Source organism: Phascolarctos cinereus, unplaced genomic scaffold (assembly GCF_003287225.1).
Source record: "Phascolarctos cinereus isolate Bilbo 61053 unplaced genomic scaffold, phaCin_HiC Scaffold_4;HRSCAF=312, whole genome shotgun sequence".
Taxonomy (NCBI): Eukaryota; Metazoa; Chordata; class Mammalia; order Diprotodontia; family Phascolarctidae; genus Phascolarctos; species Phascolarctos cinereus.
Genome location: NW_027555847.1, coordinates 165,251,059 through 165,276,984, shown reverse-complemented (window position 1 = coordinate 165,276,984; position 25,926 = coordinate 165,251,059).

The following is a 25,926-nucleotide window of genomic DNA, read 5'->3' as shown; positions in this document are numbered from 1 at the left end:
ATCTTAGCTGCAGAGGATTTGTCTGTGTAAAATCTTTTTAATTTAATGTAATTAAAATTAACCATTTTACATCCCATAATGGTCTCTACCTCTCATTTCATCATAAATTTTTCTCTTATCCATAGATCTAACAGGTAAACTATTTTATGCTCCCCTAATATATTTATGTTAAATCACGTACCTATTTTGACCTTTTCTTGGTATACGATGAGATGTTGCTCTATACCTAGTTTCTGTTAAAGTGCTTTCTAGTTTTCCCAGAAGTTATTGCTGAATAGTGAGTTCTTGTCCCAAAAGTCTAGATCTTTGCATTTATCAAAAACAAGATTACTATGATTCTTTCCTAATCTATTCCACTTATCCACCACTCTATTTCCTGTCTAATAAGAGGTTATTTTTATGATTACCATTTTATAATACAGTTTGAAATTTTGTACACTATAATTCCCTTGATATTCTTGACTTTCTGTTCTTCCAGATGAATTTTATTATTTTTTCTAGGTCTATAAAATAATTTTTGGTAGGTTGATTGGCATAGCACTGAATAAGTAATTGATTTAGGTAGAATTGCCACTTGTATTATATTCACCCAGTTTATCCATGAACAATTAATATTTCTCAATTGGTTAGAGCTAACTTTATTTGTGAGAAAAATGTTTCATAATTCTGTTCCTTGGTTTGTCTTAGTAGGAAGACTCCCAGTTATTTTATGTTATCTGTAGTTATTTTAAATGAAATTCCTTTGTCTATCTCTTCCTGCTGGACTTGGTTGGTAAAATATAAAAATGTTGATAATTTATGTAGGTTTATTTTATATACTGCAATTTTGCTGAAGTTAATTATTCTAACTAGTTTTTCAATTGACTCACTAGGATTCTCTAAGTGTATCATCCTATCATCTACAAAGAGCGATAGTTTTATTTCCTCATTACCTATTCTAACTCCTTCAATTTTTCTTCTAATATTGCTACTGCTAGCATTTCTGGTATAATATTGAATAGTGGTAATAATGGATATCCTTGCTTTACTTCTCATCTTATTGGGAAGGTCTCTAGGTTTTCCCCATCACAAATCATACTCACTGCTGGTTTTAGATAGATACAATGCATCATTTTGAGCAAAGCCTTATTTATTATTATGCTTTCTAGTGTTTTTAATAGAGTGTATTTTGTCAAAAAAAAAGCTTTCTATGAATCTATGAGATAATCATATGATTTTTGTTGTTTTGTTATTTATTATTTGTATTTGATATTTGATTCAATTATGCTGATAGTTTTCCTAAGATTGAACTATATCTGCATTCCTGGTATATATCCCACCTGGTCATAATGCATGATTTTTGTGATACATTACTATAATCTCCTTGATGATGTGTCATTTAAAATTTTTGCAAAAATATTCATTAGGGAAATTGGTCTTTAGTTTTGTTGCTCTGTTTTTACTCTTCTTAGTTTATGTATCAGCACAATATTTGTTATTGCAAAAGGAATTTGGTAGGACTCCTTAGTTGCCTATTTTCCCAAATAGATTATATAGTAATAATAATTGTACTTTAAATGTATAGTAATAATTATTGGTTATTTAAATGTGTATTAGAATTAACTTATGAATTCATCTGATCCTTGGGATTTTTTCTTAGGGAGTTCATTGATGGCTTGTTCAATTTTTTTCCCCCTAAGATGTGCTTATTTAAGTATTCTATTTCCTCTTCTGCTAAGCTAGGCAATTTATATTTTTTTTGTAAATATTCATCAATTTCCCTTAGATTGTCATATTTATTGTCATGTAATTGGGCAAAATATTCCCTAATAATTGTTTTAATTTTCTCTTCATAGTTGGTGAATTCACCCTTTTTATTTTGGATACTGGTAGTTTGGTTTTCTTTTTTTAAAATCAAATTAACCAATGCTTAATCTATTTTATTGTTTTTTTTAAAGACCAGATCCTACTTTTATTCATTAATTCAGTGATTTTCCTATTTTAAAGTTTATTAATCTCTCCTTTGATTTTCAGGATTTCCAATTTGGTGTTTAATTAAGGATTTTTAATTTTTTTCTAGTTTTTTTAATTGCATGCTAAATTCATTGATCTGCTCTTTCCTATTTTATTCGTGTAAGAATTTAGAGATACTCATTTTCCCCTAAGTACTGCTATATCCCATAAATTTTGGTATATCGTCTCATTCCTGCCATTCTCTTCAATGAAATTATTTATTGTTTCTATGATTTGTTCTTTGACCCACTCATTCTTTAATTTCCACTTAACTTTTAATCTATGTTTCCATGACTGTTTATTGAATGTAATTTATTTTCCATTATGTCCTGAAAAGGATACATTTAATATTTCCGCTTTTCTGCATTTGCTTGTATGATTTTTAAGCTCTAAAACATAATTAATTTTTGTGAAGGTGCCACGTACAATTGAGAAAAAGGCGTACTCCTTTCTACTCACATTTTATTTTCTCCAGTGGTCTATCATATTTAACTTTTCTAAAATTCTATCCATCTCTTTAATTTCTTTCTTCTTTATTGTATAGTTAGATTTATCTAATTATGATAGGGGAAAGTTGAAATTCCCCACTTGTATAGTTTTACTTTCCGTTTCCTCCTATAACTCATTTAACTGTTTCTTTAAGAATTTGGATGCTATGTTGTTTAGTCCATATGTGTTTAGTATTGATATTACTTCACTGTTTATGGTATCTTTTAGCAAAATGTAGGGTTTTTTTAATCTCTTTTAATTAGGTCTATTTTCCTTTTGTTTTGTCTAATATTGTGACTGTTACTACTTTTTTTTATCATCACCTTCCCCAATCTAACCTCTTTTTTCTGTCAGACTCCCTCTCCCCCTTCTATTATCCCTGTCCTTTTTTATTTACTTATAGGGTAAGATAGATTTCAATATTCAACTGAATATATGTTATTCTCTCTTCAAATCAATTTTGATGAGAGTAAGATTCAAGCTTTGCCCATTCTGCTCCTCATTTCCCCCTCCCTTATAACAGCTCTTTCACGTCTCTTTTATGTGGGATAATTTGCCCCATTCAACACCTCTTTCTCCTTCCAGTGCCATTTTCTTCCTTACTTCTTTATTTTTTGGAGGGGTATCATCCCTAATATTCCCTAATAATTGTTTTAATTTTCTCTTCATAGTCGGTGAATTCACCCTTTTTATTTTGGATACTGGTAGTTTGGTTTTCTTTTTTTAAAATCAAATTAACTAATGCTTAATCTATTTTATTGTTATTGTAAAAGGAATTTGGTAGGACTCCTTAGTTGCCTATTTTCCCAAATAGATTATATAGTAATAATAATTGTACTTTAAATGTATAGTAATAATTATTGGTTATTTAAATGTGTATTAGAATTAACTTATGAATTCATCTGATCCTTGGGATTTTTTCTTAGGGAGTTCATTGATGGCTTATACCCATCATCCCTCACCTTATACTCACACCCTCTGTCTGCATATACTCCTTCTAATTGTTCTTATAATAATAAAGTCCTTAATAGTTACAAATATTATCTTGCCATATAGAAACATAAAAGTTAAACCTTATTGAATTTCTTATGTTTTCTCTTAATTAATTTTTTTTAACTTTTTACGTTTCACTTGAGTATTGTATTTGCAGGTCAATTTTTTTAAAAATTTTAATTGGTCTTTTAATTAGGAATGCTTGAAAGTCCTTTATTTTATTAAATTTGTATTTTTTTCTCTGAAAGATTATATTCAATTTTCTTGTGCATGTGATTCTTGGTTGTAATCTTACCTCCTTTGCCTTTCGGTACATCTTATTCCCAAGCCCTCAACTTCTTTAATGTGGAAGCTGCCAAATCCTGCGTAATCTTGACTGTAGCCTCACAATATTTAAATTGTTTCTTTTGGGCTGCTTGCAATACTTTCTCCTTGATCTGTGAGCTCTGGAATTTGGCTATGATGTTCCTGGGAGTTTTCAATTTGGGATCTCTTTCAGGTGGTGATGTGCAGATTCTTTCAATTTCTATTTTGCCCTCTAGTTTAATGTATCAGGGCAAGGTTTTTTTTTGTTTTGTTTTGTTTTGTTTGCTTACTTTAGGGTTTTTTTCATAATTTCTTGAAAGATGTTGTCCAGACGTTTCTTTAACATGGCTTTCAGGTAGTCCATTAATTCTTATATTATCTCTCCTTGCCATATTTTCTAGGTCATTTTTTTCCAATGAGAAATTTCACATTTTCTTCCTTTTTTTTTACTTTTTTATTTTTTGTCAGATCTTGATGTCTCCTAGAGCCATTAGTTTCCACTTGCTTAATTCTAATGTTTTTAAGGAATTATTTTCTTCAGTGAGTTTTATACTTCCTTTTCCATTCAACCAATTTTACTTTTAGGGAGTTATTTTCCATAGTAAATTTTTGTATATCTTTTCCCACACCACTGACTCTTTTTTCATGACTCTCTTGCATTAGTCTCATTCCTATTCCCACTTTTTCTTCTACTTCTCTAATTTGCTTTTCAAATTCTTTTTAAGCTCTTCCAGGAATTCTGTTTGGGCCTGAGACCAAATTACATTTTTCTTCGAAACTTCACATGTAGCCATTTTGACACTATTGTACTCTTCTAAGTTAAACCTCTATCCTCCCTATCACCATAGTAACTTTCTACAGTCAAGGTCTTTTTGTTTGTTTATTTGCTTGCTTTTTGTTAATTTTTTTCTGCCTTTTTTTGTAACTTGGTGTTTTTATGTGAGAGTTGGGCTGTGGTCCTAAACTGTCCCAAGCTTTCTGTGCTGGGGCTCTGGGTCTTATTGCTGAATTTCACTGGGCTTCAGGGCTTAGCTGATTGCTTTCTGTGGGGAGTGGGTTTCTCTTCTGGCTTGTGCTGGGGGGTAGGGCCTCCTTGTTGACCTATCCTGGGTGTGGGGTTTAACTGTTGGCCTGCCCCAAGGGTGGGAACTTGCCGTTGAGTTGCTATGATAACAGAGCCTTTCTGGTGTCTGGCACAGGGGCAAGGTCTTGCTGTTGGCCAGCTTAGGGGCAAGGCTTTAGTACTGGTCAGCAATGGGGTCACGGCCTTGCTGGTGGCTTGTGCTAGGCATGGGGTCACTGGGGTCGGGCCTTGTTGCACTGACTGCTCATTTGCCTACAGGGTTGCTGGTTTACAGGAGGGTGGGGGCTCACTGGTGGACTGCCCCAGGCTTGGAGTCTTGCTGCAGTCCCCCTCCACTCTGCATGAGGCTGGCTGGCTGCTGCTATTCTTGGACCTCACTCCCCTCCCACCCCAGTGAGGCAGGCCTTAATTTCTGTGCTGGTAAGCTGCTTCCCTGCTTGTAGATGAATCCTGAAAAAGTTTTCTAGTTCTATGGAGGGAAATTTGGGAAAGCATCAGAGGGTTCTTTCCTCAATCCACCATCTTGGCACCAGAAATCCCACCTGTTTTGCTTCTGACCACTGCCTCCCTTAATCCATCCTTGCTTCTCTTATCTCTTTCTTCACCCTGCTTCCATGTAGGGTAAAATAGATTTCGATACCTCCCTTGTGAGTGACCACAATCACTCTTCTCTGTCCTACAACTATGACCAAGGCCCATGCTCCCCTGCTGCTACAATGCTAGAGCACTAGTGTACCTATTCACCCTGGAACTGTATCTAGAACTGCATATGGGCAATGTAACGGGATGCTGAACCTAGCCTCAAGAAAGGGTCCCCTGAATTCTCTTTCTCATCAATTGTCTGACCCTCTCCCCTTATCATCTGTGAGCTAAGAGTTCCTGAAGTTGCTGCTGCCATTGATGCAATTACCTCAGCAGGCTGTACTTCAGGTCCAATCACAACCCTGGTATGATAGATCTTTCATGCTGACCTCCTAAGTTGTCTTGAGTCAGCAAATTATTTCATCTCAAAACAATTTTGGGAGAGTTTGGTACTGCTGCTCCATAATTTGATTTGAGGTATTATTTAAAAGTTGTTTGGAAGGGAATTTGGGAGAGTTCAGGTGAGTTTTTGTCTCTATTCTAATAAAGGAAATGACAAGCAAAAAAAAAGGTACATACAAGTTCTACACAGTAAAAATGGAAGATAATCTGAGAAGGAAGACACTAGTAATAGAGGGGTACAAGGGGTAGAGATCAGGAAAGGTCTTCTCTGCAGAAGGTAGAACTTGGAAGGAAGCTAGTAAAGAAGACAGGAAATGGAGGTGAGGAGGAAAAGTATTCCAGGCATGCAGGAAGTCAAGTGAAAAGACACAGTGAGAAGATGAAGAAAGGAATGCAAGGAATATCAAAAAGAACACTGTGGCAGGGCTATAGAACCACCCCTTTTCAGGACTCAATCACTTCCTTTCTAGACTGTGGTAAAAGTATGCCAAATGATCTCCTTTCTTCTAGTTTCTCCCATCTCTCATCCAGCTTTCAAAATCAGTATCAAAGTAGCTATACTAATGAGCTGTTCTGATAATGTCACTCCATGGTTCAAAAGTCCACAGGGGCTCCCCATTGCCTAAAGGATAAAATACAATTCCTATAGCCTGGCATTTAAGCCCCTGCATGATCTGTCTCTAAATAACTTTCCTAGGGGGCAGAGCCAAGATGGTGGAGTGAAAGCAGTGACGTGCTTGAACTGTCCTCCAAACCCCTCCAAATACCTATAAAAAAATGACTCTAAACGAATTCTAAAGCAGTAGAACCCACAAAAAGACACAGTGAAGCAAATTTCCAGCCCAAGACAACCTGGATAATTGATCAGAAAGGTATATCGTGCCGGGCTGGGACTAGAGGACAGTGTGGCATGGGTGCACAGGCCACAGCAAGCCTGGAGCAGGCCTCAGAGGACTGAATCATGGGCAGCTGTGGCAGTTTCCAGACTCCCTACCCACAAACGCCAAGGACAACTTAGAAGGTCAGTGGGAAAAGTCTGTTTCTGTGGTGAGAGAAGTGCGAGGTCTCAAAGCCAGTTCGAGAGCACAGAGCGCGGGCACAAGGGCAGTGGCTGCATGCTGAGCTTCTGCCCCACAGACTGAGGGGGGATCAGGTGAGTGAACAGAGGGGGATTGCAGTGATCTTTTTGCTGAGGTAGGAATATCTTGCTTTGCCCATGATTGGATCTGGGTCACAGTTCTGGGCAGCAAAGCTGGGGCAAGGAGGAGTGTTGGCATGGTGGAGCTTGTACTGGCTGTGTAGAGCAAACCCTCCTCACAGTTACAGGATAGAAAGGAGTGCTTGTGGTCACTAATAGACCACAGGCCAAGAAAGGAGCAAATACCTCACCCCTTATCATACTATCTTGGAAGAACTGAAAATTTACAGGTCCCTACAAGTATCTCTTAAAACAGTTGTACAAACTCCTGAAGCTTGGACAGTACATCCTTCACATTGGAAGCAGACTATTACCTTAACAAAGAGTTTAAAACTCAAATAATTGGCCAGGATCATGAGCAAGCAGTACAAAAAGAGTCAGACTATATTATCTTACTTTGGTGAAAAAGAAGATCAAAATATACAAATAGAAGAAGACAACAAAGTCAAAGCTCCTACATCCAAAGCCTCCAAGAAAAATATGAATCAGTCTCAGGCCTTGGAAGAGCTCAAAAGGGATTTTGAGAAGCAAGAAAGGGAAGTAGAGGAAAAACTGGGAAGAGAAATGAAAATGATGCAAGCAAATCATGAAAAACAAGTCAACAGCTTGCTAAAGGAGACCCAAAAAAATACTGAAGAAAATAATACCTTAAAAAATAGCCTAACCCAAATGGCAAAAGATGTCCAACAAGCCAATGACGAAAAGAATGCCCTAAAAAGAAAATTGTCCAAATGGAAAAGGAAGTTCAAAAGATTACTGAAGAAAATACCTCCTTAAAAATTAGAATAGAGCAATTGGAAGCTAGTGACTTTATGAGAAATCAAGAAACTGTAAAACAAATCCAAAAGAATGAAAAATTAGAAAACAATGTGAAATATCTCATTTGGAAAAACAACTGACCTGGAAAATAGATCCAGGAGAGAGAATTTAAAAATTATTGGACTATCTGAAAGCCATGATCAAAAAAAGAGCCTAGACATCATCTTTCAAGAAATTATCAAGGAAAACTGCCCTGATATTTTAGAACCAGAGGGCAAAATAGAAATTGAAAGAATCCACAGATCTCCTCCTGAAAGAGATCCCCAAAGGAAAACTCCTAGGAATATTGTAGCCAAATCCCAGAGTTCCCAGGTCAAGGAGAAAATATTACAAGCTGCCAGAAGAAACAATTCAAGTACTGTGGAAACACAATCAGGATAACACAAGATTTAGCAGCTTCTACATTAAAGGACGCAGGGCATGGAATATAATATTCCGGAGGGCAAAGGAGATAGGATTACAACCAAGAATCACCTACCCAGAAAAACTGAGTATAACCTTCAGGGGAAAAAAATGGTCATTCAGTGAAATAGAGGACTTTCAAGCATTCTTGATGAAAAGACCAGAGCTGAATAGAAAATTTGACTTTCAAATACAAGACTCAAGTGGAACATGAAGAGGTAAACAGGAAAGAGAAATCATAACAGACTGTTTACATTCCTTCATGGAAAGATGATATTTGTAACTCATGAGACCTTCCTCCATATTCGGGTAGTTGGAGGGGAAATATTTTATGTATGTAGATAGATAGATAGATAGATAGATAGATAGATAGATAGATAGATAGATAGATAGATAGATAGATAGATAGATAGATTGATAGATAGCACAGGGTGAGTTGAAGATTAAGGGATCAGAGAGATTAAGGGATGAGAGAGGATCATACTAGAAGAAGAAAGGGAGAGGAAGAGGGGGGTAAATTATCTCACAAAAAAAAACAGAAAAAGAAAAGGCTCTTACAGTGGAGGGGAAATGGAGGAAGGTGAGAGGGTATGAGTGAATCTTATTCTCATAGGATTTGGCTTAAGGAGGGAATAACATACACATTCAATTAGGTATAGAAATCTGTCTTACCCTACAGGAAAATAGGGGGAAAGGGACAAGAGAGCAGGGGATGATAGAGAGAGCAGATTGGGAAAGGGGTAATCAGAAGCAAATACTTCTGAGGAGGGACAGGGTCAAAAGAAAGAATAGAATAAATGGGGGGTGCAAGATAGGATTAAAGGAAATAGAGTTAGTTTTTCACAACATGTCTACTATGGAAGTGTTTTGCATAACTGCACATGTATAACCTATATTGAGTTGCTTTCCTTTTCAATGAGGGTGGGTTGGGAGGGAGGAAGAGAAAAAATTTGGAGCCCAAAGTTTTAAAAACACGTTTAAAAAAAAAGTTTTCACATGCAACTGCGAAATAAGAAATAGAGAAAATGGGGTACAGAAGTCTATCCTGCCCTATAGGAAAACAGAAGGGGAATGGGATAAGAGAAGGGGGGGGAGATAGAAGAGAGGGCAGACTAGGGGAAGGGATCTTGGGGTGGGGAGAGGGGTGAGATGGGGTGAAAATTTGTAACTCAAAATCTTGTGGAAGTAAATGTTGAAAACTAAAAATAAATAAATTTATATAAAAGTGAAAAAAAACCCAAAAATTTTAAAAAAATTTAAAAAATCCTATCTTCTATAGGAAACATTTCACAATCCTTCTTAAAAACAAACAAACGAATGAATGAATGAATGAATGAATGAATGAATGAATAACTTTCCTAGCCTTTGTTTCCTTTTACATGCTGTATGTCTCCAATCAAACTGGGGAAATCATTATGCTTGCCTATATCTCTCCCAGTACTGTTCCTTTGAATACCCCATCCCTGGAACGGTCTCCTTCTTCTCTGTCTATGCCACTCTCAGATTCTCCCAATTAAAGTAATTAATGTCTCCCTCCTTGAACCTCTCAAGCCACTGTGTGTGATCTTTTCTCTGCATTTGATCATTTCTAAAAATTTCTCTTATAGGGGTCAACTATTTTTCATCTTTGTATCTCCAGCGGCTTCAACAAACATTTACAAAGTACCTACTGTCTGCAAATAGTCGGTGCTTCAGAGATGCCTGTGGAATTAAAATGAAAATAGCAGGCTGTATTCTGTCAAACTTTCCTCTGATGTAGAATTAAAAATTCATCTAATTTTCAATAATTTCATTTTATAAATAAATAAACTGAAGTTGGGAGAGGGGCAATTACTTACCTAAGGTCACACAGCTAGTTAGTTGGGAGTGGAACCTGGATTCCCTGTCTCCTGATCCAGGCTCTTTACTTCACACCACCCTGCCTCATTATTTTCACAATTAAAGAGGGATGAAGAAACTAAAGCTGTCATGACAGCTCACCTTAAATGACTCACAAGAATACCCAAGGAGGCAAGAATTCCCAAACTGTCAATGTTGGAAATTGCACTTGATTTCAGAAAGAGGCCCTTGACAGAGCTTCAAGTCTGAGAGAACATATGGAACAAGACATTCTCTCTAAAGAGAAATGTGGTACAAAATCTACTGGGGGATTCAAAGATGTCCTTGCAAGTCAAGGACTTTGGGAGGGCCAAAGGTATGTTTTGCATTCATTTTCACTATTATGCGATGGGAATTGATCCTAATTTTCCTCTGCTGTGAGTCTTGACAATCCTAAATGAGGTCACTCATCTCCATATTTTGAACAATAATATCTCCTATCAGTCCTTGCAGGACAGTCAGGACTCTTCTATAAGGCCACATGACATGGATGGAACCAAGAACTTGTAGGACTTTGTTTTTCTCCGATGACTTTAGGGACCCATCTCTGTTCAGGAAGGGAAAGGAAGGCATACACTGAGTAAGAGCTGTCAAACAGTGTTATATCCTTATACTGTGGATGGTTTGGATCAAGGATCACTGCTTTAGAATCAAAAGAAACCTCAGGGGTCATCTAATAAAGCCCTCTCTTCTTATACTTGATGCTTAAAGGGGTCAAGAAGCTTGCATAGCATTACACAAGTAGTAAATTGTGGAGATAGAATTAGAATACAAATAACAAGACTCCAAGTCCAATACCCTTTCTATGCTATAGGATAATGGAGAAAATCAAAATGAGGCTTTGCACTCCCTCCTTCACCTCTACTTCCCAATCAATCAATCAATCAATGTATAAATGAATGAATGAATGAATGAATGAATAGATAGATAGATAGATAGATAGATAGATAGATAGATAGATAGATAGATAGATAGATATAGGCACAATTAAGTCCAAATGAATATAGAAGGCAATGAATACACTTGGAAATTGCTAGCAGGGAAGGGACAGTCCTGCCTGCTTTGAAAATAAAATATCCTTCAATGGCTACTCCTTGAAGTATTAATACTAATGACAACCATAGTCATTTCAATAACAGTTGTTATAATAGCTTTAATTTTATGCACTATGGTTCCCGAAGCTGGGGTTCCACCCACCTTGGCGTAGGAGGAAGAAGTGTAGGATCTGTGTTAATTATCTCTATTTTTGTTCTCCTAGGGATATTTTTAGCAGCAATATCAAGATAGTTCCTTGGCCCATAAGCTCCTTTAGAGCAAGGATTGTTTCATTCTCCAGTATTTACTCTCATCCCTAGCACACAGAAGATGCTTAATAAATGCTTGGTGATTATTACCCTGACAATCTATCAATCAAATTTCTCTGCTATTTCCCACAATGTTAACAGTTCTTTTTGGAAGCTCCATGAACCAAACTTAATCTCTGACTTGGTCTCTGACTCTGATGGGACAGACAAACAAGAGAACATTAAGTATATATCCAGTAGGAAAAAAAACAACTGCACAACTCACTATGAATTGTTTCCAAGGCAATATATCATGAAAATATCTGAATTAGATAGTTCACTAAGAGCACTCCCATCCATCATTTCTATATTCCTTTTTCCTTTCTCAACACTCCCATTGACACACACACACACACGCACGCACGCACACACACGCACGCACACTCCACTACCCCAAGTGCCCAGGATTTTCAAGCTGCCTCCTCTCTCTTATCAGTAAGAAAGGAGTTGATAAGTAACTAATGCCTTAGTATGATGCAGCTCAATGAGACTTCTCCTAGGAGTACTTGTACTTTGAAAGATGAGCCTGCAAAGGGCAATGCTTAACCCAAAGGCATAAATTCCTAATTATGGAACTTCAATCAGTGTGACACTTGATTAGTAGAGATATTTATAAGGCAGGCAAAGGAAAGACACTTTAATCCATGCTTTGGAGTGACCATCCAGTCCGCTTATGCAAAAAAAATAAACTCTTCTCATTTCCATTAAAAAGAATATTTTTCTTCTTTATTCAGAGAAAGTAGGTAAACACAGGAAATGTTCTCAGATATTTTTATTTCCCTTTCAAGCTAAGAAGCAATAAATAAAACACGAGGCACATTTGTACCATGCCACAGAGGCTGGTCTCTAGCAGCATGGCGTAGACTGTGAAAGACCACTAGTCTGAGAAACTGCATTGTAGACAAAGTTCTACCATTAACTAGCTTTGCAACACTAGCGTAAGCCCTAAACAGCCCCTCTGGTCCTCATTTTTTTTATCTGCAAAGTAAGAGGTTAGATTAGATAGATGATCTTGGACATGCCTCCCAGCTGAAAAACTGCAAAGCTCTATGATCCTTCAGCTCCAAAGATCCCCTAATGAAAGGGAGACCACAACCATTTGCTATTTCTCAAGGGTTGGGGCCTTTCCTTGGACTCTGCTGTTTTTCTTAGCTTAAAAGAATGATGGGACAGGATGTACGGCAGGCTTATGTGTCCATCTACACCCCCCACCTTTGTCTTTCTGCTCTCTTTGCTTCTCCTCTCTTTGATGCATTTTTAATGACTCCAGCAGCAAGGAACATGCAAGCCCATCCTGAGGAGAAGCTATAATTCCTTTCTGTGCATGGGATTCACTGGCTTATTTGCAAGATTGCTGCTTATTCACAAATTAATTATGCAGTGGCATCTTTAGCTAATAAGGTCTAAACAAAAAGCATTTAATCCAATTCATAGTTTTCTCTCAATCAAACTGAGTCTGTCAAACATAATTACATTCCACATGCAAAACAGGGATGAGGCAAGTGTGGGCCACACCTGCTTAGCACGTCTTCAGGCAGACGACATACAGTAGGAGAGCAGTTGGAGGCACAGATGGCAAAGCAAGAAGACTTGGGAAAAAATCGAGTTGCCAATTTCTGCTCATGCACTGAAGAGGCCAGTTAGTGGGTTTCAGTCAGAGAAACACAACCATCAGATGTTCAACTTCCTCATTACTTTTGGCTTGAATTAACTTAGGTGAAATGGGAACTCTGCAGCAGTGCTAATTTTTCAATCGGTATCACATACCTACTAGAGGTCTAGCTCTGTGTGAGGTACTATTGGAGAAAAATCTCCCATGAAGTTGGCATCCAAGCAGAGGAGGCAAACTTAACAAATGAGAAGGTAGCTAAGTGGTACAGCTCATAGACAGTAGGCTAGGGCTACAGTCAGGAAGACCTGAGTTCAAATCTAACTGCAGACACTTAGTAGTTGTGGGACCCTAGGAAAGTCACTTAACTTCTATCTCACTTATTTCATCTGTAAAAATGATGACACTAATAGGACCTACCTTCCAGAATTATAAAAGAATAAAATGAAATATTTGTAAGGTTCTTTGTAAACCTTAAAGTTCTATAGAAACCCTATGTTAATGATGATGAAAGGAAGAGTGGACAATAAAACACCAAAATGTATGGAACTGACCATAAGTGCAAAATTCAAATTTAAAGAAAGGTGAGTTTAGTGTAGGATTGAGTAGTGAGAGAAGGTTTTATAGAATGACAGAATCTGAGATTTGGAAGGAACTTTATAAATTATGTAATCTGGCCCTTTTGGTGGGGAGGAAGTACTCTTAATTCACTAATAAATAAGTGAGTGAGTTAAGACTGGCATGATGCAGTGAACCCATGCTGTCCCCTTGTAATCATCCCCATTCTTTTCAAAATGCTCAAAAACCATCTGTTTCATAATATGTTCTAGCATTTTTTGCCAGGGCCTGATGTTAAGCTTTCCAGTCGAAGTTTCTAGGATCCGCTTTTTCCTCCATTTTGAACATCAGGATGAAATCAGCCTTTCTCCAGCAACACTTCTATTCTGTGGAGATGCTCAGATATTATGAATAGTGACTCTGTGGTCATATCGGAAAGCTCCTTCAATACCTGCAAAAGTCATTCTTTTGAGTTTAGAGAGGAGCTTATTAAAGGCGGCAAGATGTTCTTACTATCTCTTTACCTATCAAAGAGTAAGAATTTATAGCTCTGATGAAAAAACAGTCCCCTTGGAAAATTTCCTAACTCACTGGCTTCACCTATGGAAACACTCTCAAAAGAGAACTGGAGCTTCTTTCTGACTCCCTTTACTAGCAGTATTCTAGAATCAAAACTGAGGAAAAATCATCTAATCAGGAATGGGATCATGTCATGTTAATCCTAGTTCTTGACATAGATTCCTACAGGTTTTCTCTGAGGACTAAATATTTTTTAATGGAAACACCTCACCACCATGGACAAAGAAAATGGTATTGATCTAAATCTATTTTCAATACAATTTATTTTCAGCCTGTACTATGTCTTGAGGGAAAATATCCCCAAAAGTTGACTTCCCATGGCAGAAAAAGAGGGATTGGATGAAATGAGTTTTGATTTCCTCGTCAGCTATAATCAAGCAGCTAGGATAGAGTACCAGACCTGGAGTCAGGAAGACTTAAGTTCAAATTGTTGTGTGACTCTGGGCAAGTCAATTAACCCTGTTTGCCTCAATTTCTTCATCTACAAAATGAGCTGGAGGAGGAAATGGCAATGCCAAGAAAATCCCAAATGGGGTCACAAAGAGACAGATATGACCGAAAAACAATTACAAAACAACCAATTATAAAATTACGGTCCATTTAAATTTGGTTCAAATTGACAAAATGATGATAATGATGATGATGAAATGAAAGTGAACAATAAAATATCAAACTATTTACAGCTGACCATAAGCACAAAATTTAAGTTTAAAGAAAAATGAAATTAACATTAAGGGTCTGCTATTTATAATGCATTATACTAGCCAGTGGAGATATAAAGGAAAAAAAATATTCCTTAATATCTACCCTCAAAAAGTTTATATTCTAATCAAAGGACAATGTGTCCTAATTCATAGCTCAATGTTGTTGTGTCTAGAGAACTGGACCTATAGTTAGAAATGCCTGAGTTCAAATCCTGCCTAAATACTTACTAACCATGTAACTTTGGGCAACAAGGGCAATTCTCCCTTAGCTTCACCTCCCACATCTATAAAGTGGAGATAGATATATTACTTGCCTTAACATGTGGCTGTGAGGATCAAATGAGATAAGATATATAAATCACTTGGAAAATTTAAGTGCTATATGAAAGTTTGTTCTTATTATTAGCAATTGTTATCATTGTTATCACTGTCCCTGTTTTATACATTTATGTTCATACTCTCTGATAGGAAAGGAAATAGTAAGTAAATATAAAGTTCGGGCAAAACAATACTAAGTAATTTTAATTGGGACAGAATGCTAATAACTGAGGGAATTAGGAAAGATGTCATGTAGGCATTGGCACCTGAGCTATACTTTGTAGAAAGCCAGGATTTTTTACAGGAAAGAGGTGATATGGGAGGGCATTCTAGGCATGGGGTACTATGTGGTTAGATTCTTTGTTTTAGTGATATCAATTTGGCAGATATATGGAAGACTGGCTAAAGACAGGAAAGACTAGAGTTAGAGGTATTGATTAGAAGGCTATGGTACTCCAATCAAGGGGCTTACAATTTAATGGAGGAGACAACTTGCAAACAAATGCATTTAAAAATACAGCTATATACGGCATAAATAGAAAATAATTAACAGAAGGAAAACACTGGAATTAAGAGGGTAGGAAAGGCTTCTTGTAGAAGGTGGGATTTTAATTGGCACTTAAAGGAAGCCAGGAAGGTCTGTAATTGGAGTGGAGGAGAAAGTGTGCTCCAGGCATGGAGGACAGCCTAAAAAAAAATGCCTAGAGGCAAGAGATGGAGTGTCTTGTTTGTGGAACAGCCAGGAAGTCAGTGTCACTGGATTAAAGAGTACATGGCAGGGAGTAAGGTGTAAAAAGACTGGAAAGGTAAGAGAGGGCTAGGTTATGAAGGGCTTTGAATGCTAAACAGAGCATTTTGTATATGATCCCAGAAGCAATAGGAAACCATTGAAGTAGAGGAGTGATGTGAACAGACCCGCGTTTTAGGAAAATTATTTTGGTGGCTGAATAGAGAATGGATTGGAGTGGGGGGAGGCTTTAGGCAGGTAGACCACCAAAAGATTATTGCAATAATGCAGGTGTGAGGTGTGGAGGATCTACGCTACAGGGGTGGCAGTGTCAGAGGAAAGAAGAAGGAATGTGTGAAAGATGCTGCCAAGGTGAAATCAACAAGTCTGGGATATGGGGGGGGAGGGAAAGGGTTAGAGATAGTAAAGATTCCAGGATGATTCCTAGGTTGTGAACTTGAGGGGACTGGGAGGATGGTATTGCCCTCTTCACTTATAGGTAAGGTAAGAGGGTTTAAAGGGAAAGATAATGAGTTATGTTTTGGAATATTGAATTTTAGATGTCTATTCAACATGCAGCTTCTTGAGATGTTTGAAAGACGTTGAAGATGTGAAATTGGGGGTCAGCAGAGTTTGGGATAAGATTGATGGATAAGGGGCAGCTAGGTGGCACAGTGGATAGAGCACCAACCCTGGATTCAGGACCACCTGAGTTCAAATATGGCCTCAGACACATAACACTTACTAGCTGCGTAACCCTGGGCAAGTCACTTAACCCCATTACCTAGCCAAAAAAATTAAATAAATAAAAAGATGGATTTAAAAAAAAAAGAAAGAAAGCTGTTATAACCCAGATACTGTGTTAAGCACTCACTGTTTGACTCAAAACTGCCAGAAAAACTGAAAAGCACTCTGGCAAAAATTAGGTTTAGACTAACACATCACAATAGAGACCAAAATAAATTCCAGATGGAAAAATGATCTATGGAGAAGATGTGGGAAAATTGGAACACTAATGCGTTGTTGGTGGAGTTGTGAAATGATCCAACCATTTTGGAGAGCAATTTGGAACTATGCCCAAAGGGCCATAAAAATGTGCATACCCTTTGACCCAGCAATAGCACTTCTAGGGCTATATCCCAAAGAAATCATACAAACGGGAAAAGGACCAACATTTACAAAAATATTCATAGCAGCTCTTTTTGTGGTGGCAAAGAATTGGAAATTGAGAGGATGCCCATCAACTGGGGAATGGCTGAGCAAGTTGTGGCATGTGAATGTAATGGAATACTGTTGTGCTACAGCAAATGATGAACAGGCTGACTTCAGAAAGACCTGGAAAGGCTTGTATGGTCTGATGCTGAGTGAAGTAAGCAGAACCAAGAGAACATTGTACACAGTAACAGCCATGTTGTAGGATGACTAATATTGATGGACTTAACCCTTCCCAGCAATACAAAGATCTAAGACATCTCCAAAGGCCTCGTGATAGGGAATGCTATCCACATCCAAAGAAAGAACTATGGAATTTGAATGTAAATCGAAGCATACTATTTGCTATTTTTTTTTCTCTTCTGTTGAGTTTTGTTTCCTCTTTCTGGTGGTTCCTCCTATTGGTTCTGGTTTTTACTTGCAACATCACTAATGCGAAAATATGTTTAATAGGAATGTGTGTATGTAGCCTATATAGGGTTGTATGCTGTCTTGGGGAGGGTGGTGGGGAGGAAGAGGGAGAAAAGTTTTAAACTTGAAAGCATATGGAAGTGATTGTTGATGGATCAAAATAAATTAATAAAAAAAAGAAAGAAAGAAAAGAAAAATGACCTAGATATAAAAGGTCATAGTCAAAGTCAACAAGAGAGGGAAGGAAGGAGACAGTTCAGAACTTAAAATGTAACCAAAAAAAAAAATCAATAAATAAAAGAAAGTCAAAAAGGAAGAAATTGACTTCTGAATGTATGACTAGGAGAATTCATGATCAAACAAGGGATAGGAAGCATAATATAATAATAGATAAATAGTTTTGATTGCATAAAATTAAACAGTTTTTGCAAAACAAAATCAATGCAGGTAAGATTAGAAGGAGGCCAAGGGGGAAAAATTCATGCAGCATGTTTCTATTGTAGGGTTTTCATTTATAGGAAATAAAAGAATTGATTCAAATTAATAAGAATAAGAGCCATTCCCCAACTGGTAAACGATCAAAACATATTAGAAAACACTTCTCATAGTAAGAAACCCTAGTTATAAACAGTCATATGCTCTAAAATCATTAATGCTCAAAAAATGTTTTAAGTCCCTAATAATTAGAAAAATACAAACTAAAACAACTCAGATGACAAATCACATCCATTAGCTTGGTAACATTAACTAAAAAAAAAGAAAATGGCATCTGTTTGAGGGACTGCTGTGAGTCGGTCCACCATTCTGAAAAGCAATTTGGAAGTCTTCCCCAAAAGTTATGAAATTCTATAAACCCTTTGACCCAGCAATACCATTACTTTACCTAAACCCCAAAGATATATCCCCCCAAAAGAAGAAGAGGACCCAAAGGCTCTAAACTATGGCATTCATTTTTGTGGTGACAAAGAACTCAAAACTATATTAATGTAAAAGAATACTATAAGAAAAGTACCATAAGGAATGGCAGAAGTCAGAGAAATCTGGCAAGACTTGTAGGGAGTGATGCAAAGTATGGTAAGAAGAACTAGGAGAAAAACTTTAAACAAGAACAACTTTGTCAAAACAAAGAACTTTGAAAGACTTGACAACTCTGATCCACACAATGACCAACTATGTTAACAGATGAAGAGAAAGTTTACTTACTTCCTGACAAAGGAGTGATGATGACCTCAATATGTAGAAAAAGACACATTTGGATCACGGTCAAATGTAAGAATTTGTTTTGCTTGACTATGTGTAATTGTTGCAGTGGTTTTCATTTTCTTTCTTTTCTTCTTTTTCTCCATAAGTGAGAGGGAAGTAAAAGAGAAAAAAAATGCTTGTCAATCAGAAAAAAAATAATTAAAAAATAGCTTATTACAATAATCCAGATTGGAGGTGATGAAGGTCTGAACCACAGTAGAGTTTGTATAAGTAAAGTGGACAGATTCAAAAGATTCCCTGGAAGTAAAACCAATTCTACATCCTAGTAATTAAACTCGTAGTACCTGAAAATCACTCTATAGCCAAACATACTAAGGTAGAAATACCCAGAGTAATGAATTACCTATACTTCATCAGCAGAGAAAACTGAGAGTTGATGCTATGAATTCTTGGTGCTGAAGGACTTCATAGTCCAAAAAGAACACCCTTTCATGTGGGCTTCAAGTGTTCCCCAAATGGCAATGGATTAACCATAAAAGTCACCACTTTAACTGAAGCCTGAGTAATTGCAGAGTGCAGTCACAGAAATGGTGCATGTAATCTGCCTGTGTCTCAGTGTCTGACTCTGTTCATTATACATGCCCCATTATACCAGTTACCTTTTTACTTTTCACATGTCATTCCTTTCTTAATCTACCCCCTTGTAAGGTAGCACTAGGGTGTGCTGCTTGAGAGTTCTTTGATTCCTATGGAAACATAGGCTTTTACAACTAGAAAGGACCTTAAAGGCTATCAAGTATGAATTAGTTTTGTAATTAAGGAAACTGATGCCAAGAAAGGAGAAGTAACTTTTCTGAAGTCCCTCAACTAGTTAATGATAAATAAGTATTATAATCCAAATTCCATTCTTTTTGCTCAGTCTAGAATTTTTTTCCCCTGAACCAAGCTGTTCCCTCTGTCTAGGTATTTTAGCATTTTGAAAAGCCCCAGGGATTGAAACATTCTGCTTTTCTGTTTGTTTTAAGAAATGTATAACCATAGAACCTAATTCCAGTCATATGCCAGTCCACCCAGACACTAGAGCCTTTCCATTTGAGATTACTTTTAATCTCTTCTATATATCTTGTAGGTACATAGTTGTTTACGTGTTCTCTTCCCTATTGGAAAGTAGGCTTCTTGAGGACAGGGATTGTTTTGATTTAGCACAGTACTCGGTGCATGGCAAACACTTAATAAATGCTTTTTGATTGACCGTGCAACCCTGGGCAAGTGATTTCACTTAAAACTCAGTTTCTTTCAGGACTTCCGCTTCAGGGAGCCAAGATGGCAGAGTAAGAGGTGAGTCTCTCTTACCCTCCCTTATTAACCCCTGAAAACCCAGAAATTATCACCCCAGGAAAAACCCTGTAACAGCTGAACCAGATGAAAGGTGGGGTGCAGCAGTCCAGTAGCCCAGGTAGCTTGAGGGATTAACTGGAAAGGCCCCTCTTACCCTGGGGGAAGGGGAGCAGTACAAAATGGGAAGCATCCCAGCAAGCTAGTAGAAAGCCCCACCTCGGCATACCAGGAGGAGATCCTCAAGCCCAGGTGGTGGAGCAAGTAAACACCAACACCTGGACCCCCCAGTGCCTCATTGAGGGCAGGGAAACTGGTGGAAACCAGCTCAGAAAACCACCAGGTGCCTTGGTATTCTACAGCAACTGGCTCTCCTAGTGCCTCAGCAAAACTAAGGGAAGCAGCGCTCCAAGGGGCCCCAGGCAGATAACCACCCTACATCATCCATCTGAAAAGAACTGAAGAAAGCAAAAGGAAGGTAAGGCCTGGGTGAGCAGGAAATCTCCAGGAGCCACACTACCCAATCCTACCCCTAGAGTTCCAATATTGCTGTTTCCAGCCCAATACCAGGTAAGCTGCCAGAATCCTACATCCTCCAACTGCCAACATTGGAGACCCCAGCACACAAAGCCATCGACTAGGCCCTAGGCTCCCAACACAAGAAGCTTGGGTCATAATATGATCTAACTAAGAAAATGTACTTAGAGAAAAGGAAAGGAGGAAGGAAACAAGGGTAAATTACATCACAGGACAAGTCACAAAAACCTATTAGAGCAGAGGGAAAAAAGGGGGGGAGATGAGCATTGTTTGAACCTTAGTCTCATCAGATTTGGCTTAAAAAGGGAATAACATAATCAGTTAGGTATAGAAATCTTACATGCCCTATAGGCAATAGGAGGGAAAAGGGGAAAGAAAAGGGAGGGGGCTAAGAAAAGGGACGCCGGACTGAGGAAGGCAGTGGTCAAAAGCAAAACATTGGTGAGGAAGGAAAAGTAGAAATGAAAAGAAAAGCATAAATAGGGGGAAAAGGATGGAAAGAAAGACACAGATAGTTATAATTGTAAATGTGATATATGAATGTAATGGAATATTATTGTGCTATAAGAAATGATGAACAGGCAGACTTCAGATAAACCTGGAAAGACTTGTATGGTTTGATGCTGAAAGAAGTAAGCAGAACCAGGAGAATGTTGTACACGGTAACAGCCACATTGTGTGATGACTGACTTTGATAGACTTAACCCTTCTCAGCAATGCAAGGATCTAAGACAACTCCAAAAAACTCATGATGGAAAATGCTATCCACATCCGGAGAAAGAACTATGGAGTTTGAATGCAGATTGAAGCATATTATTTGCTATTTTTTTCTTCCGTGTTTTGTTTCCTCTTTCTGGTGGTTCCTCCTATTAGTTCTAATTCTTACTTACAACATCACTAATGTGAAAATATGTTTAATAAGAATGTATATACATAGCTTATATTAGATTGTGTGCCATCTTAGGGAGAGAGGTAGGGAGGGAAGGGGAGAAAAATTTAAAACTCAAAAGCTTATGGAAGTGATTGCTGACAAATCAAAATCAATTAATAAAAAAAAGAAAAGGAAAGAAAAAAATTTTGGCCAAGTAAATCAACTGGGACAAGTCACAAAAGAACCCAAAAAAACTAAGTTTCTTTCTTCAAAAATATGGGGATAATATTACCTGCCTGGATCAAATGAGATCATGTTTGTGTATAAAGCCCTCTGAGAAATATAATGGCCTATGTAGACAGAAAATAATATTAATGTGAGATGTTTATTCCTATGGATATGTAAACATTATTCCTACAGTATGTAAACACTTTCTAAACACTAGCCAATAACATTTATTTTATAGGAAGCATATTTTAAAGAGGTCCAAATATTGAATCTTGCTTTTCCTAAGGAAAGATAGGAGAGGATCAAATCCCTGACAAATAGTGCAAGAGTTTAAACAAGAGACTTAGAATTGAAAGCTCACTGACTGCTGGATTGACTCTTTTTATATCTCCCTTCCTCTTTCGCCCTGCCCGCTCCTCCAGTTCAATATCCTTGCAAAACATACAGCTAAAATGAATGCAACAGAATATCCTTAGAGACTATGTATTCTAAATGGAAGCACCCCAGCATCACGGACCAGGCAAATGGTATTGGAAATGGGCACTATTCAAATAACTCCATCAGCAGCTATTCCCTTGAATGCTGAATTCTCAATTCCATTAGTGTGTGCTTCAAAATTCAAAAATATTCTGTCATGGAATATTTCTGTCTACTTTCCTCTGTAGAGACTTGTCCAGGTGGCTATTAGCAAGTTCTGGAAAGCTGCCAGTAGAACAAGAAGGCAAGGAGATGTTATATTTTAGGAATGGAGGGGAGAACAGGCAGCAGAGTATGTCAGGGAATTAACTTAAGCAAAGTTTAAAAGAAATTCACAAAGTTTAAATTACTCCAACAACAGAACTCCTGTGAGAGTCCTTGTGACCAGCAGAGTCAAAACCAAATCAGTAGAAAAGAGAGCATATGTTTCCCTGTGAAGAAGAAATCTCAGTCCTATCATGAGGGCAAAGAGGGGAGGGGGAAGTGGGGATGAGGCTCTGAAGAATCTAGTGCCTACTGCAGTCTCCAGTGAACTTGAAAAGCGGTGATGAGAGTTTGAAAGCCAAGTAATAAAAACACCTGAAAAGAAACTATTTGACTCAAGTCATCTGTCTATACATGTTTACCACTCCTATAGATGGTAAGCTTATTGAGAATAGGGAAGACGTCTTATCTTTAGGTCCCTAATCTAACACAGTGTCTTGCTAGAAGGTGTCAAAGAAACATTTGCCATAAGTTGTTGAGTAGACCTTTTAATAAACATGCTCCAGAAAGGTACTCTATGAAAAATTGGGGATGACCTGACCCCTTCAGTGATGATTGCAGGAAGGAGATTTCTGTCTTCCAGACTCTCCTTGCAGAAATATCACCTAAGAGGTACAGTCCTCATTAGCAGACAGAAGCTCAATTACATCCCTGCCATCTGGTTGTCGGCTGTGTGAGTTAAAAGAAGTGTCACATAAGTACGTTGGTTCCATGTGGGGTTTGAATCACTTGGCTTTCAGATGTTGATGTCTGGGTCTTAATGAGAAGTACGCCTCTGAATGAGCAGCTCTAGGTATTCCAATATCCCAAGATGTGTTCGCTCTGGCCTCAAGTCTATAGGTGGCTAGTTACGCTCCTGGAAGGACTTCTGAGACAGACCATAAACATCAATCATCCTGGCATCCAGTGCATCACAGACATCTCTGGCTTGTCATTACTATTGAATAGTCTTGGTCCTAATAAGGACCAGTTTAGATAGTTGGTTTGATATCACAAAATGACCAGTTAGATTGACCTTATTTTATAGACATAGATTAGAATTGCTTTCTAAAGATCTGCCTAGCTCATTAGTAGAAGGCTGACTACTTGGCAAATGATTCTTTGGCCAGGATAACCTTTAAAACAAAGGAAAATACAAAAAAGTCCCCAGTTTCTTTTTTCTTTTTCACATCATCTTCCCTCTGTTTCTACAGAAATGTTGGTAGAGTGCCAGGAAAGGGCCAAGCGGATTCAAATCAAGTCAAGTCAACAAGCATTTATTAAGTGCCCACTACATGTCAGCGACTCTTATAAGCACTGGAGATAAGACCAAAATAGTCCCTGCCTTCAAGAAGTTTACAATCTACAATCTAATAGGGAGGCAGCACATAAACAACTATATAAAAACAAGACATACTTATATGCATGCACATATACACATTTACACACATGTATATGTGTATAATACATATATGTGAATGTGTGTGTATGTATACGTATGTGTATATGCATGCATACATACATACAAATATATGTGTATATATATTAGAAAGATACTAGCATTAAAGGGGAACAAGAAAAGCCTCTTGCAGAAGGTAGAATTCCAACAATAACACAGTTTGTAGATCATGTACAAACTAATAACTTAGCTGTTGCTCCTCTAAATATGAGATCCTTGTCCGGTGACCAACTAGACATACTACTGGAAGAACTGAATCATCATCATCATAATGATAATAACAGCTAACATTTATACAGTGCCTACTACGTGCCAGGCACTGGCTAATTTACATATATTATCTCATTTGATCTTCACAACAACTCGAGGAGGTAGGTATTATTATCCCCATTTTACAAATGAGAAAAGTGAGGCAAACAGAGACTTTCCAAAGGTCACATAACTAGTAAGGGAAACTGAATTTTAACTCAGATCTTCCTGATTCCAGACCCAGCACTCTATTCACTGTACTGCTTAGCTACCCATTTCAGTCTTACCACTCTCATTATGAATAAAATGAGAAGACAAAAGGAAGCAGCAGCTAAATGGAAAGATGGTGACCATAGGTTCTTCTTGAAGAGGAAAATAAAGGCCTTGAAGCTGATTTACTCATGTGTTCATATGCAACCATTGACCTCATGGAACAAGAACCATGAACAGGGCAGTGCAGCCAGGCCTTTATCAGAAGTACAACTGAATTTAGTGAGAGTCAACTTTAGAGGACTAATTCTCAAAGCTAACTCTGTGGTTATGAAGGCAGGAAGGGTAAAGATGTAAATATTGACTCCATATGCAACCATATGGATAACCATAACTCCTCTTCTATATCTTATTTTCATGTTCTTGGATTTTCCAACAAACGTAGTTCACCATTTGCCCTATTTAATTCCTGCCCTGACATGGGCTGCCAGCATATTCTCATTAGAATCTGAGAAGTTTGAAGTTAGCCATCTTGTCTTCTCATGGGCTCACTATCGCTCTAGACCTCTAAGCACATCATTGTCTTGCGCATCCCTCAGTAAAAGGGAGATACATATTAGAAAAAGAAGTGGAGATAAAGGATGGGACAGAGAGGGAGAATGCAGTATTAGATCTGGGGAAGACAAGTACTTGTTGTTGTTGTTGTTGTTGTTCAGTTGTTTCAGTTGTGTCTGAATCTTTGTGACCCCATTTGGAGTTTTCTTGGCAAAGATACTAGAGTAGTTTGCCGTTTCCTTCTCCAGCTCATTTTACGGATGACAAAACTGAGGTGAACAGAGTTAAATGATTTGTCGAGGGTCACACAGCTAGTATCTGAGGCCAGATTTGAACACAGGTCTTCCTGACTCCTGGTCTGTTGTTGTATCCATTGACCCACCTCGCTGCCTTGAAGAGTAGAACACTAGTGCCTTCACCACCATATGGGAAGGGTAGAAGACAGTATCTAATCAGCATGGAGAGATGGGATGCTTCCACCCTTTGCTCCTGCTACTTCTCTCTCAGAAAATCCTGGACCTTTTCTCTGCAATAGGGTTCCCTGAAGAACAGGAGGAGAATAAAAATGTACAGGGCTGCTTACAGACACAGGGGAATGGGAAGAGGAAGCAAACTAGATATAGAATTAGGGTAGACACTTGATTCAGCAATCATCAGCTGGTGCTCTCTCTTTCTCTTTCTCTCTTTCTGCCCCTCTTCTTCATTCTTCCCCTTTTTCTCCTCTTCCTTTCTTTCCTTTCTTCCTCAAGCAAAGTATGAAATAACTTTTTGGCTTGCCTTAATGATAATCTCATCTTTAAAGGTGGAAAAAGTGAAAATTCTTTTCTGTATATGATTATCACAAACAGGGAAAATCTGGCTTGCTTGAATGGAAAGGATAGGAGACATTCTGGGAAAGTAACCACTATCTCTCATCTCATCTTAGAGTTTGTAATGGGGAAGTAGAGGAAAGC